Source organism: Cornus florida, unplaced genomic scaffold, assembly GCF_030987335.1.
Source record: "Cornus florida cultivar Cherokee Brave unplaced genomic scaffold, ASM3098733v1 CherokeeBrave_3.0.0_Hap2_Chr04, whole genome shotgun sequence".
In the NCBI taxonomy this organism is placed as follows: Eukaryota; Viridiplantae; Streptophyta; class Magnoliopsida; order Cornales; family Cornaceae; genus Cornus; species Cornus florida.
The window spans coordinates 99,643,421-99,659,398 of record NW_026775574.1 but is presented as its reverse complement, the minus strand read 5'-3'; the positions used below and the strand labels follow the sequence as shown (position 1 = coordinate 99,659,398).

General features: G+C 36.7%; 1 long non-coding RNA gene across 4 annotated transcripts; it reads left to right on the top strand.

Annotated features, from left to right (window-relative positions):
• Positions 1–503: 503 nt before the first annotated feature.
• Positions 504–14,729, top strand: LOC132304166 (uncharacterized). 4 transcript variants are annotated; one of them, XR_009481513.1, is made up of 5 exons: positions 504–642; positions 980–1,028; positions 1,132–1,189; positions 2,388–2,420; positions 14,403–14,729. It is a non-coding gene; the product is annotated as an uncharacterized LOC132304166 (long non-coding RNA). The 4 variants fall into 4 exon arrangements; XR_009481515.1 differs by having other exon boundaries at positions 529–693; XR_009481514.1 differs by having other exon boundaries at positions 529–751.
• The last annotated feature ends 1,249 nt before the right edge of the window (positions 14,730–15,978 follow it).

The following is a 15,978-nucleotide window of genomic DNA, read 5'->3' as shown; positions in this document are numbered from 1 at the left end:
ACTTTTTGGTTAGATCACGAATCTAATTCATGACAAATGCAACATACTTTTCTCATCTTGGAATTATATTTTTCAAAAATATATACACATACATACTAAGATTAATACGGAGTATTATATAGAAAATTGTTTATAATTTTTAAAAAAATTATAATTACATAATACCAGTTGAGTCCCTCCAAATCATAATTCCTGTTCCGCCTTGGACTCATTCCTGTATTTATATATAATGCTAATAATTCTATTATTTTGTTAAACTTTTTTTATTTTATTAAAATTTTAAAAATCATTTTCAAGAATGACAGCTCAGGTCTTCAAGCTAGTGTGACAATATTCAAATATCCATAGTTTGCCAGAAAAAAAAAAAAAAATAACAAAATAAAATTTTGTTTTAATAGCTTAGTTGGATAAAAACTTATATGGTCGTCAATTGATAAAAACTAATAAAAAATATAAAAATAAATATAAATATTTTTTTTGGAGTCAATGCCATTACACAAAATATATACGATTAGATTGGTATCCACAGGAAGGAGAGTATTACGCCTGTAGCCAAACGTGCCAAATAGGTTTCCCCTAAGCGGTTAGAAAACCCTACTAGGAATAGAATATTGCGAAAGGAGAGGCACTTGTGGATTTCTTGTAAGAAAATCCAGTTCCTGTTCTCACCTCTGTTGTCGATTAGGGCTTTTAGTTAAGGAAACTCAGTCTCTGATAGCATCAATTTGACTAGGGTTTTTGATTTGTGTTTGTGTGTTCCTTTTCCTTCTTACATTATATATATATATATATATATATATATATATATATTTATTTATTTATTTATTTATTTTTTATTATTCATGATTTTCAATGAGAAGACCCCAATTTTATTCCGTTATATGTCATACAATTTAGGTATTATTATAGTGAATAATTTAATATTTGGATGCTTTTTTCTTGGTCTGAAAATCTATTTTTATGGAATGATTGCTTACAGAGTGCCAACAAGATGTGTGGAGCTGCAGCTTCAACGACTTCTGGTCCCGGTAAGTTTCCATTGAAGCTTGTGTCTTTGTTGTGCCTCATATTTTATCAAATTCAGTTTAAAAATGGTTTCACACGCTTTATTGCCCTTTTGTACCTCAACAGTTGCTAAGGGGTTGATTATTGCGGCTGGATATATTATTGGTAGACAACTTAGTGAACGGTATGTTTTACTCTGTTGCTCTATGCGCTACGGTTTCTGCTTTCGAAGTTTGTTTATGTGGATGTTATTTAATTTTAGCTCTTTCAAATATTCACCTATATTTTTCTGTGCATTTTTTCCTTTTGATTTACAGCTTGTTAAGTACATTAGTATTGTTAAACTTTGTTTTATGATCCTTATTGAGATCCCGTGAAGGCTGAATAAGTGTTTGTTCTTCCCACCTCCCCTGCCCCGACTTCTTTAGTGATGCTGATGCACAGGGGCGGAGCCAGGATTTAAATTCAGAGGTGGCACAGTGAATTTCTTTTTTTTTTTTTTGAAGAAATTTAAGAAATAGAAGGAAAAACACAAATAAGAAAAAGGGAAAGAAAAATGATAGGACTTTGAAAGAAATTAATTAAGCATGAATGAATAGGGAAAATTTGACCTTTTTTTTAAAAGGAAATTAAAGAAAATTAAAGAGTAAATGAGAAAAAAGGGCAAAATTTAAGAGAATTTTGGAAATTTAGGGGGGGGGGGGGGGGCATAATATACAAATGTCTATACTTATATAAAAAAAAATATATATATATATATATATACAAATGTCTATATATATGTACAAAAAATTATATATATAATATAGGGTGGGGCCAGGCCAGGGGGGGCACTAGGCATATACTGACTCCGCCACTGCTGATGCATGTTTGTGTTTGAGCAGCATGATGATTGTTTTGATTGAAAACTGTTCCTCATTAATAATGTCTGAGAAATTGCTCATGCAATTGGGGATTTTCATTTTGCTTAACCAGTTGTGAAATCTTTTACTCTAGGTAGTTTACTTTAGATTTGTGATCCTATTGCTTTTGAGCATCATTGCATTGATAGTGGGTTAATTTATTAAACTAAAACATTTATGTTGGAATTCTCACCATATTTATAGTTTATTAGACTAAGCATCATTGCATTGATAGTGGGTTCATTTAATGCCTTGATGTTCAATATTTAAGTACATCTATAAGTACACAAATGGTACATTTGGTGTCCTCATGAGATGTTTATGCTTTTGGATTTGCGTGTAAAATTTAATCTTATGTTTTTTTGACTTTCTGCTATTAGGACACTATTAATTTCTATATTGACATATCTAAGCATTGATTTTGAACAATATAATATGTGGTACAATGTGTCTCATGTCCTTACATTGTTTTCATAACAGGTTGCTTAAACTTCATAAAAGTATCAAACAGAGGTCCGTTTTGTTTTGGAACTTGACTTACACTTCTCTTTGTTTTTCCTTCTATTTTGGTCCTTGATGATACGAGAATGTAATTTAAGTTTTATGTGTCTTTTTTGTATGATAGTTTGAAATTTGATCATCATTTTAATATTTTGAATCCATCATATGTGTATGTGCTTACTGGACCATTTTGTTTCATGTCTGCCCCCAAGTTTCCACATGTCACTATGCCAATTAGCTTGGTGGCATTCTCTAGAAGTATGATTTCCATGCCCAGTTGGAACTTGGATGCATCTTCATGAAACAAAGCTGTGATACGTGTTGCTTCTCCATGGTGCTACATTGTTATTCGTTCCATTGTTCTCATCGCACAATCTTTTGAGACGAGAGATTTATCTCTTTATTTGGTTTAACTATGCACTCTCTAATCACATAGTGCTCTATGAATTAAAATAGTGAACTTTGTTGCATTTCCATTTATTTTCCAACGCTTATTAGTGCTGGGGTCCTCACAACAAATTCTTCAACTCTGCCTGCCTAATCTCGTTATGTAGTTTGATTGTTCACTCTCTAAACACATAGACTTTTGCTGCCTCCTACTAAAAAGCTGTCAATCCATAGAATCTTCTCCAACACTACTGTCGTTCACCGCCACTCGGAGCATAGGTGATCCAAGGAAAGACTTCCTAGGGGGGACTACCATCCTTCAAAAATAGCTCCTTTAATCTCCTGTGATAAAAAATTTCGAGTATCCAACCCGTCCATCTCCTCAACGATGGACGTTCACAGTCTCACAATTGACCATTGCCAAAAGAATCTCCATCATCAACCTCCCAATCCTGAAAAGGTTTATAGAAGCATACATCCCATGCAACCTACCGCTATCAAGCTGATAGCTATTTGGGAATCAATTACGATCCTGAATAGCCTCGGGAACGCTTGGTCTGTCCCATCACTAGATATCCAGCTACAATCAAAGCCGCATCCCACTCCTTAGCTTGAATTGAATATTCTTTGGAAATCTATCCCGGCCTTTTTGGATGAATTTCCAACTACCCACGCTAACAGGACCCCTCTCCTCTAAGGAGTACCATTTGCACCTAAAATCACCATATTTGCACAACATTACCATTCGTCCAAAGTTGTGCCTCTTTACACGTCTTCAAAGCCACTTTCCTACGAACGCTTTGTTGAAGACATCCAACCTCCCAACACCTAAGCCACCAAGCTGAATAGGCCTACATACCAGCTCCCAATTCACAAGGGGTACTTAAACTCATCATCCATACCCCCAAACCCAAACAAGAAATTCTGTTGTAGACTCTTAATCCTCTTCACCACCGAAGTGGGCCTGTGAAACAAAAACATGAAGTTAGTTGGGAGTCTGAAGAAAGTACTCTTCAAAAGGGTAAGCCTTCCCCCCTTGTTGGCATCCCCCAAAGGCAACTCAAGGTAAAGTAAATTGGACAGGACTCCCAAAATATCCACGAAAGACGCTATAAGCCTATAACCCCAATCCCAGCCGTCGACCCAATCTCGCACCTCTGGAGGTTGACTTTCAAGCCAAATACTGACATACTGCCTAAAAGCATACCAAAACACATCTCAAATATCTCTCAAAACACAATAGTGTCATCCACAAACAAAGGATGAGAGCAATAAAAAAGAAAAGAAAAGAGGATTACCGGAGTGCAGAACATGTTTTGCAGAAGTAAATAATTGAACTATTGGACGAATTAAAAATTAATAAAAGTATCTCGAATAGATGACTAAAGTTGCATTTGAACCGAGTTTTGAGAATTAGTAATTCCTTTCAATATTGTTGAGTTTTGTGCTAATATATTCTATAATTCTACCACAATTAGGCTAATTGATTTGTTAAAGAAATTCTAATAGTTGATTCATTAATGTAATATATTATTTAGTTTTACAACAATTAGTCTAACTTATGTGCTGAAGGAATCATAATTAGGCTAGTTGATTTGTTGAAGGAATGATATTTATTAAGATGATATATTATTTAGTTTGACTACAATTGGGTTAGCTTATTTGTTATGGGAATCGTGTTATTTAGTTCGAGCACAATTAGGCAATTAGGCTAGTGGATCTGTTGAAGGAATGGTTTTAAGATTATTTAGTTCGGCCTCAATTGAGCTAGTTGATTGGTTGAAGGAATGATATTAATTAAGGTAATATAAGAATGGTATTCATTAAGATAATATATTATTTCTCTAGACACAATCTGGCTAGTTGATCTGTTGAAAGAATAATATTCACTTACCATTTGACCACAATTAGGCTAGTTGATTAGTTGAAGTAATGGTATTAAAATTATTTAGTTCAACCACAATTACGCTAGTTGATTGGTTGAATGAATGATATTCATTAAGGTAATATATTTTTTAGTTCAACCACATGGCTAGTTGATGTGTTGAAAGAATCGTATACATTAAGGTAATATATTATTTAGTTCGACCACAATTGGGCTAGTTGATTGGTTAGTGGGATGGTATTCATCAAGATAATATTTTATTTAGTTTAAGCACAATTAGGGCTAGTTGATTGGTTGAAGGAATGGTATTCGTTAACGTAATATATTATTTAGTTCAACCACAATTAGGGTAGTTGATTAGTTGAAGGAATGGTATAAATAATATATTATTTAGTTCGACCACAATTATGGTAGTTGATTGGTTCAAGGAATGGTCTAATATACTGTATTATTTAGTTCGACCACAATTAGGCTATTTGATTGGTTGAAGGAATGGTATTCATTAAGGTAATATATTATTTAGTCTTACCACAATTAGGCGTATTAATATTATTTAGTGGATCACAATTGGGCCAGTTGATTGGTTGAAGGAATGATATTCATTAAGGTTATATATTATCTAGTCCGACCACAATTAGGTGTATTAATATTATTTAGTGGATCACAATTGGGCTAGTTGATTGGCTGAAGGAATGGTATTCAATAAGGTATTATATTATTTAGTCCGACCACAATTAGGCGTATTAATATTATTTAGTGGATCACAATTAGGCTAGTTGATTTCAACCACAATTAGGCTTAGTTTATTGCATCTGGTTGAAGGAATAATATCCATTGAGGTAATATATTATTTAGTTCGACCACAATTACGCGTATTAGTATTATTTAGTGGGTCACAATTAGGCTAGTTGATCTTTTGAAAGAATCGTATTGCTTAAGGTAATATATTATTTAGTTCGTCCACAATTAGGTGAGCTTATTTGTTGAAGGAATGACACACATTTAAGTTCGACTACAATGAGGTGTGAAACGCCTGCGCCTTGCGCTCATCGCCTTGGCAAGAAAGGCGCACGTCTTATTCGCCTCGCCTCGGGCTATCCCAAGCGCGGCTAATTCGCCTTGAGGGCACCTACTGGGGCGTGCCTTTGTCAACTATGGTCCCAACATAAGAAAAGAGCACCCTCTGGTCCAGGACCTACGCTACGGGTTATGCGTGCTGAGGGCCTCATGTAATATATATATATATATTCATGGTTAAACAGAACACAACCATGGAGGAATTTTATATTAAAAAGGAATAAGTAAACAAACAAATAGATATTTATCAGATGGCACGTGCCATGTGATGATGATGATATGGCAGCAGTCACATTTTTGGGGGATCGCGAGGTTTCAGGGGAATATTTTGTGGGCGGCATGGGCGAATAGATCTAATACCATCTAGTGGGATGGGAGCAAATTTGCAAACCCATTCAGGCGGGTGGGTTGGGAGTGAGAAGATTGGACTTGTTCAACAAAGTTTTGTTGGGCAAGTGCCTGTGGAGTTTTTGGGTAGAGCCACCGACTATGGAGGAAGGTCATTTGCCAAAGATATGATGCGGATAGAGGTGGATAGTGCTTTTTTGTATCAAGGGCCCTGGTGGGAATTGGCTTGTTGAAGAGCATACAGGAGTGTTGGGATAAATTCTCCAAGTATATACGCTTTAGGGTGAGGAATGGATGCCTTGTCAGCTTTTGGGATGACCCATAGTCCGGTAAGAGGTCACTTGTGAGTCTTTTGTGAGACTGGTTGGGATTTCATTGATAGGCAGGTGATGGTCGCAATAGGAGATTTCAAGATTGAAAAGAATCTGTATATTGCCGTACAAAGAATGGTTTACAATGCTTTAGTTAAATAGGAAATACAAGGAGCTAAAAAAGGAAACTACAGGTTGTGACTACAGGCTGTATACTAACAAAATTTCCTAATTCTTAGTCATTGACTATCTATATTTACACGCCTATCATATCCCCTAAAATCTGGTCTTATTGAAACCAAATATCTCTTTTTCAACACTCCCCCTCAAGCTGGCTTGTAGATGTCTTCCATAGCTAGCTTGCTTCTTAAAACTTCAAACTGTCTCTTATGTAGTCCTTTGGTAAGGATGTCTACAGCTTGTTCAGTAGTGGAGACATAAGGAATGCAAATCATACCATAGTCAAGCTTTCCCTTGATAAAGTGTTTGTTCACTTCCACATGTTTGGTTCTGTCATGGAGGACTGGATTATGAGCAATTGAAATGGCAGCCTTGTTGTCACAATAGACTCTCATTAGAGGAGAAACAGTAACCTTCAAATCTTCAAGCTTTTTAACCACATAGCTTCGCAAATCCCATGGGCGAGTGCTCTGAACTTGGCTTCTGCACTATTCCTCGCTACTACATTTTGTTTCTTGCTTCGCCACGTGACTAAGTTTCCTCCAACGAAGGTGCAATATCCTGAGGTAGATCGTCTATCAACTGTACTACCTGCCCAATCAGCATCTGTGTACACGTCCACTTGCAAATGACCTTGTTTCTTGAACATAAGTCCTTTACCTAGTGAGCCCTTTAAGTACCTCAGAATCCTGTACACTGCTTCAAGTGTTCCTGTCCAGGAGAGTGCATGAACTGACTCACCATGCTGACTGCAAATGCTATATCTGGGCGTGTGAGATAAGTAAATTAGTCTTCCCACCAATCTCTGATATCTTTCACGATCAACCATATTCTCGGGTTTGGCAGCTTCTAACTTCAGGTTGACTTCAATTGGAGTGTCAGCATCTTTACACCCTAGTAATCCTGTCTCATTAAGCAAATCAAGTACATTTTTTCGTTGATTCACGAAAATTCCTTCTCTTGACCTGGCAAATTCCATTCTAAGGAAGTATTTTAATGCTCCCAGATCTTTGACTTCAAAATCTTTAGCAAGTTTCTTCTTCAGTCTGGTCAACTCTTCAATGTCATCACCTGTCAAAATTACATCATCCACATACACAATTAAAACGGCAATTTTCCCTTCCTCACCGTGTTTGTAGAACATGGTATGGTCTGCCTGACTCTGATGATACCCATGACTCTTCACAGCCTTTGCAAAGCATTCAAACCACGCTCTTGGAGACTGTTTTAAACCGTACAGGGATTTTTTGAGTTTACAGACTTTGCTCTGACTGTGTTTTCCTTTGAACCCAGGTGGCAAGCTCATAAACACTTCTTCTTCCAAGTCTCCATTTAAAGAGGCATTTTTTATGTCTAACTGATGTAATGGCCAGTTAGAATTGACTGCCAACGACAATAAGACTCGGATATAATTTATTTTTTGCTACAGGAGCAAACGTCTCTTGGTAATCAATGCCGTACTTTTGCGTAAAACCTTTCGCCACAAGTCTTGCCTTGTACCTTTCCACACTACCATCAACTTTACACTTAATAGTGAGAACCCATTTACACGCAACAGTTTTCTTTCCTTTGGGCAAGTCAACTATCTCCCACGTTCCACTCCTTTTAAGAGCATTAACACTGCTGATTTCCAATTCGGATCATCTAGTGCTTCCTGAATGTTTCTTGGAACAACCAAGTGAGAAATATTTGAAGTAAAGGCACTATATTTATGGGAAAGTTTATCATAAGACAAATATTTGGCAATGGGATGCTGGGTACAGGTTCGGGTTCCTTTTTTAATAGCTATAGGGATATCAAGGTCTACAGGAACTTGGCTAGGTGACTCTGTACGATCAGAAATAGTAGGGACAACTGCAGACAAGTTAGGATTTAGAGTACCTTGAGTGTGCAGGGAGTCATTGCTCGGGACCTCTGATTGGCCTTGCTCAGGTACAATAGTAAGCTCTCTACTCTTTTGATGAGTCTTTTTCTTGTTATAAACCAGAAGCTCAGGATTCGGTTTTTTTGGAACCGTTGGTAGGATTTTTCCCCCTGTTGGAGATACAGTAAGGCTCGACAGATTAGGACTAGGAGGCCCCGGGTTTCCTGATTCTAGAACATCATTTTCCTGTTTAAAAAGATCAGTGTTCGGAGTAATAGAGTGTGAGACAATAGTTTTAGGTAAAGGAATATTAGTAGAAATTTCCCACAAGTTTTCTTCACTCTCTTTCTCCCCCTGAAGAAAAGTTTTCTGAAAATAAGGATGATTTTCTAGAAAAAAGACATCCATACCGATAAATATTTTTTTTTTGTTTTCGGATTGAAGCATTTGTCCCTTTTTTATTCGTGGCATACCCAACAAATACACATTTTTCAGCTCGAGGATCCAATTTAGACCGAAGTCTACTAGGTAAATGGACAAAGACAGTGCACCCAAATACTTTCAAAGGCAGGTTGGAATAAATCTGAGTTTCAGGAAAAGATTTTTTAAGGCTTTCAAGGGGTGAAAAATAGTTAAGAACACGAGTAGGCATCCTGTTAATCAAATATGATGCTGTTAAAACGGCTTCACCCCACAAATACTTAGGAACATTCATTGTAAACATGATGGCACGAGAAACTTCAAGTAAATATTTATTCTTTCTTTCAGCAATTCCGTTTTGTTGGGGCATGTCAACACAAGTGGATTGGTGAAAAATTCATTTTTCTGTTAAAAAACTTCCTAAAACTTCATTAAAGTATTCAGTGCCGTTATCAGTATGAAGAATGCCAATTTTTGTTTGAAATTGATTTTCAATCATCATATAAAAATCCTTCAATAATTTTTCAACCTCAGATTTTTCATTCATTAAATACACCCAACACAAACGTGTATGATCATCAATAAAAGTCACAAACCATTTTTTTCCAGAAAGAGTTGTGATCCTAGAAGGGCCCCAAACATCACTATGGATTAAATAAAATGGTTTTGATGTTTGGTAAGGTTTGGGATAATACGTAGTACAATGACTTTTTGATAAAAAACAATTCTCACAATAAAAAGATGAACAATCCAATCCTTTAAACAAAGTAGGAAATAATTTTTAAAATAAGGGAAACTAGGATGCCCTAGTCTAAAATGCCATAGCATTATTTGTTCTTTAACAGGGATAGAACGAAAACTACTCAGACCTTGAGCCTTTTATTACTTGAAATATCATCTTCAAAATAGTAGACCATCTATCATCTTAGCACTGTCAATCGTCTTCCCCAAGCTCTGGTCCTGAAATTCACAATAGGATTCAAAAAAGATAACACAACAATTAGAGTCTTTGGACAATTTACTAACTGATAAAAGGTTACAAGCAAGCTTAGGGACATGAAGGATAGACTTAAGATCAATAATTTTTGAAAGTTTGACCAAACCTTTGCCTGCAATAGGAGAATAAGAACCATCGGCTATTTTGATTTTTTCAGAGCCAGAACAAGGTGAACAAGTTTGAAATAAATGAGAAAAACTTGTCATATGGTCAGAAGCCCCTGAATCAATGATCCATGGGGTAACAATGGAATTTGAACGACAAGATAAGACCTTCGGGTTGTTACCTGTTTGAGCAAGAGAAGCATTAGAAGTACCAGATAAGGAATTGAATTTCAGCAATTTTAGAAGATGATCCATCTATTTTTTGCTGAAGGGAAGTGCCTCGGCTTCATGAGCTGATGGGGCTCGGTTGAATCTGCCTTCCTGCTTACTTTTCCAATTCGCTAGTTTACCATGAATTTTCCAGCAGGTTTCACAGGTATGGCGAGGCTTGTTGCAGTGGTCACACCAAAGGTGGGGCTTTTCATCATGTTTCTTGCCAGTTTTCGCTTCAGATGCGATCCGGGCAGAGGTCTTAACAACACCATTTGATAACTTTTTTCCAAGCATGACTAGCCTGCGACTTTCTTCTCTTAGAACCTCGGAGAAGACTTCACCAATTAAAGGCAGGGGCTGTCATCCAATTATTCTGTCTCTCACTTTATCAAACTCGACATTGAGTCCAATGAGAAACTTGAAGATGCGGTTGTCTTCCACCTTCTTTTTGTAATGGTTGCAATCTTATTTCCACTCATAATCGCTGAACAAATCAAGGTCCTGCCACAAACGTTTTAGAGAGTTGAAATATTTTGTAACACTGTTATCTCCTTGACGGGTCTCTCCGAGTTTCAGCGTTAGTTCATAGACTTGAGACTGATTTCCCAAGTCTGAATACATTTGGTTGACATTGTCCCAGAGTTCCTTTGGTGTGTGGTAATACATATAATTAGAATTGATGTCCTCCTCCTTAGAATTCACCAACCAGGTCATCACCATCGAATTCTCTGCATCCCAGGTCGAGTAAGATGGATCTTCAGGTTTCGGTTCCTTATTTTCTCCCGTCAGGTAGCCGATTTTGCCTCTGCCTCAGATGTACATACGCATGGACCGGGACCAGCGAAGGAAGTTTTCACCATTCAGCCGAATTGTGGTAATCTGGACCGTGTGTGTCTCAGAGTTTTGGACTTGGGACTCAGAGGTCTTGGTCTTGGACTCAGGTACGTCATCCAACATGGTGATTAGGGTTGTTTGGAAGAGAAAAAAAAGACGGCTAGGGTTTTTTTTTTCTAGAAGAATCGGTAAGAGGCTCTGATACCAAATAGGCGATTTCAAGATTAAAAAGAATCTGTATATTGCCGTACAAAGAATGGTTTACAATGCTTTACTTAAATAGGAAATACAAAGAGCTAAAAAAGGAAACTACAGGTTGTGACTACAGAGGCTGTATACTAACAAAATTTCCTTATTCTTATTGACTATCTATATTTACACGCCTATCATATCCCCTAAAATCTGGTCTTATTGAAACCAAATATCTCTTTTTCAACAGTCGCTTAGTGCTATCTTCTTGATGTCATGACACTGTCATGGGTCATGCAGTTTGAGAGGTTTTTGCATGATTGGGTGTTGGAGGAGATGGTCGAGTTTTTGGCTGTCCTTTAATGTCAAACTATTTCTAGAGAGGGGAATTCAGGGGAAAATAGTATTTCTGGAGAGGGGACGGACGTGTGTACAAGTAGTGGGATGTTTGTGGTTCATTCGTTAGTTTTATTGTCAGCTGATGGAGCCTCTGGGGATGTCTTTCCATGGAAAGGTAGTTGGCTCTCACGAGCCTGTTGGCCTTTTTTGCTTGTATGGTGGCTTTGGGGAGGATCTTGGTCTACAAGAAGGAGACGATATATTATTTACAATTGGTGTTGGTTGTGCAAGTGGACCGAGGAGTTTGTTGACCATCTTTTTATTCATTAGGGATGTCAGTTTTGCTTTGTGCCATTTTTTTTTGGATCCAGTGGGTCATGCATGAGTCGGTGGGTATGATTGTTTCTTTGGGTGGATGTCGTGTGTGTCTCCAAGTTAGAGATGCGTGGAGGGCAGCTCCTCATTACTTGTGGTGGGTGCTTTGGAAGGAGAGGAACATGAGATTCCTTGATGGGATGGAGTCCCGTTTGGGGGTTGGTTTGATATTCTCTTCTAAGTTCTTTATTTGTTTGGGCACACGGCTCTATTTCTAAATCTATGGAGATTCTTTTGTCTTTTGTGGGTGGCTTGAGGCTATAGTTTTTGTGGTGTTGTTTCAATCCGCGTCCTTTTCTTTTTTCTTTTTTCTTTTTTTATGTGCTTTTCAATGGATACTTATTTAGCAATATATATATATATATATATATATTTGCTTGCGCATTACATTGTGTGAATATTTTCATGCATTTGTACATAATGCATAATGGAAGTATATTTTACCCTTGAAGGTATGGCAGTTGGGTTCAGGCATGGACCCATTAAGGGCTTAGTGGGTGCTACCGCTAAGGCTGCAAATGAACAGCTCGGGCTCGGCTCGGTTCGGGCTTGTTCGTTAAGCAAACGAGTCGAACCCGAGCCCAATCTTTGAGTTCATTTAGTAAACGAGCCGAGCCCGAACAACGTTGCGCTCGGCTCGTATAAGCTCATGAACATGGGCTCGTTAACGTTCATGAACAAGAAACTGAATGTATATATAAAAGATAATCATGATTCACGTGGGTGGGCCTCTTTGGCTCTATTAAAGCTCTATACCCTACATAAAAATAATAATATATTGTAAACAGTACGCACACATTGGATTACTTAAACAAGTTGTTACATTTTGTGAGGAAACCCTAATTTTGTACAGCCCCAACATATATCTTTCAACGCAGTGGCACTTCCCTTTCAATTTTCAATGCAGCGTCACTCCAACTCTTGCTGGTCGTCAACGGTCTCCAACAACAGAACTATCTCTCTGAATTTTCTCTCTTGGCCTCCTTGTCCTCTGATGATGTCTCTGAATTCTATTTTAGTTTTGGTGGCATCATTATCACCATTGACCACAAATGCAGATGCAACGATTTTCTTCAAATCAGGGAAAGAGATGTAGCAATTTTTTTCAAATCATTGAAAAAGATGCAGTCATGCAGCGATGAGCTTTTCTTTTATTTTTTTAGTTTGGAAGGCGAGCTCGAATCGAGCCGAGCCCCAGCTCGCTGAATTTCTGGCGAGCCGAGCTCCGGCCTGGTTTGACCAAGCTCGGCCGAGCCTGAGCACCGTTATGAAATTGGCGAGTCAAGCCCAAGCAAGGTAAAGCTCGGCTTGACTCAGTTCATTTGCAATCTAGCTACCGCCCCCACTAAATTTTTATTATTTATAAAATTACCTATATTTTTTTTGGAAATCTTAAAAATGTCCCTACTTTTTTGTGAAAATCTTAAAAATGCCCCCACTTAATTTCTAATGATACCCACTATATATTATTGTTGTTCAAGGCCACCCCCCCTCATACAATTCTCTCGGTTCATCACTGATTGGTTCGCTCCATACACTTTCCCCCCTTTCTCATTTCCTTTTCACTCAACAAAGTGACCCCACAGGTTATATAATTCCACCCCTTTTCTACCCTTCCTGGGTTGCATAATTCCATCCCCTTACTCTCTTTTTTTCGTCTACCTTTCCTCACTCTTAAAAGAGCGCATAATGGATATTCCTGTTGTTCCTTTTCCAAGTCCCTTAGTGGCCATGCCTCTATATCTTGGAGTCGGGATTTACTATATTTTGCAAGCATCAGGTCAAATAGGTTCCATGCAAAGTGAGTTGCAAGAATCCCGATGGATTGCGATATTTCAATGGAACATTACAGGAAGAATGATAAAGCAAATTGCCAAAATTATATTGAGGGAATTCCTAAAGAGTACACGGTCGATCTTTTGAACATGACAGGATGAGGCTCTCTCATTCTTGTTGCACTGTGGGAGAGATAAGTTGAGATCACTGGGGTCAAGAGAACCTTTCTTTCACTGGACAAAGCTACTGATATCTTAAAGAAGGTTCCAATTGTCAACCAATTGACGTGGTGGGCTTTGGTAATGACTAGTTTTCTTCCTTGGTCATATTGATGGCTAATTGATATGTAAAATGGTACTCTTGTGAACTCTGATATTGTTGTTGTTGTTGTTATTATTATTATGTATTTATCTTCTTGTTGATAGAAGTGTTGTTTCGATGTGTCTTGTTATTTATTTATTTTGGTATTTACCATTTCCATTTACATCATGTTAGGCTTCTGCAGTAGAATCTGATGTGAAGAAAGATGTAATGTGCCCTTGTTTTGATTGATTGAGTCCTTTTACTTGTCCTAATAGTATCTTGGATATGGCTAGTTTGCATGTACATGGCATTCTACATTCCTTTTCTGATGATGTAGGGTGGCAGAATTTTTTGGTACTGAAAGGATTCACTGACTTCTTCTTTTGATTTAGGAGGGCTGAAGCAAAAGGTTACGAGAATGGTGGTTCATAAAGACACGCTTATGGTAATGAGCTGGCATTTGGAGTACAGATAACTTATAATCAGCGGAACACTATTAAATTGTGTCAAGACTTGTAATGGATTTATGTTGGTAAGAGTTTTTAATTGGACTCGGATTTTGCTAGCTGATGTGAGACCAATACAACTATACCTGTAGTTTTGGATGGAGGAGAATGTTGGTTCTATTATTTTGTAAAACTTTTTTTTATTGAAAATTTTGAAACAATGTTCAACAATACAAATAATAATTATTATGAAAATGCCAAAAGTGTTATAAAGGATTTGCATCCATTGAATGACTGAGGTGGCGGAGCTTTGCGGCTTATTTTCTCGGTCTGCATAGCATGGTTGTTCTAAACATGGCGTTGTATATTAAGTCTGGATATCTTCTTGGTGAATAAATTGGTGGGGGTAAGTTTGCATTGTTGCTCTATGCACCATGTATTGAATGCGAGACATTTCACCCTCGCAAAAAAAAATTATAAAATTATAAGAGTGCGAAATTTTTATTAAAATAAGACGATATGCACTAAAGGCCACCCGAAATAATTTAGAGCCTTGGGCGAAAAATATAATGTGGCTTTTTAATAATATATTAATATTAAATATTAGTTATTTAAAAATCATACTTCTTACTTTGTGAAATGCAAAATTATTAATTAGAATCTTGTATTTAAGTTTGGTTAAAATATACAAATAAATGAAATATGTATATATATAGACAAATTTATAATAACAAAGGTTAATAAAACTATAAAAATAAAAAAAAATTAAAGAAAAAGAACAATTGAACATGATTTAGAAAATCCCAATTCATTAATGCTCCTACAAATTATTTAATAGAATAAAAATGGGTTCAAGTTGAGAGTAATAAGTATTGAGTGGAGAAGAAAGAGTTATAAACTTGTAATGAGTGAGGAAAGCGATGACTTGCTGAGAGAGGGAAAAAAAAAAAAGTGAGTGAGGAATAAGAAAAATAATAATAAAGTACAGCAACATACTTGAGGTTTGCTAAAAAGACACTAAGATGAAAGTTACTTCGTTTTGGGACAGTGACACTCCTTGAGGATTGAAAAGTAGACAAAGGCACCCCTTGAAGCCAACTAGCATGAAAAATTGACAAAATTGCCCTTTGACCATTTAGTTGACCTTTTTAACTCTACAAGTTAAAAAATTGGACGAAACTATCCCTTATGAACAAACAGTCACAATGCTAGGAATATAGACCATATATATATACATCCCAGATGAAGAATATAGACTATATATATATATATATATATATACATCCCCGAAACAGATTAATAAATTGGACAAAAGTACCCATGTGAATTAATAACAAAATTTTTGGTAAAAAAAAAAACCATTTGTTTTCATTCTGCCACAATTTCTCAAAATAACAAAATTGATAACCCACAGTTTTCTCAAAATAACAAAATTGATAACAAAATCGCATAATTCTTTTACTGTAATAAATTTTTAATTTCTTACAAAAAGAAGAAAGTTTGACCAATCTAAAAGGGTATC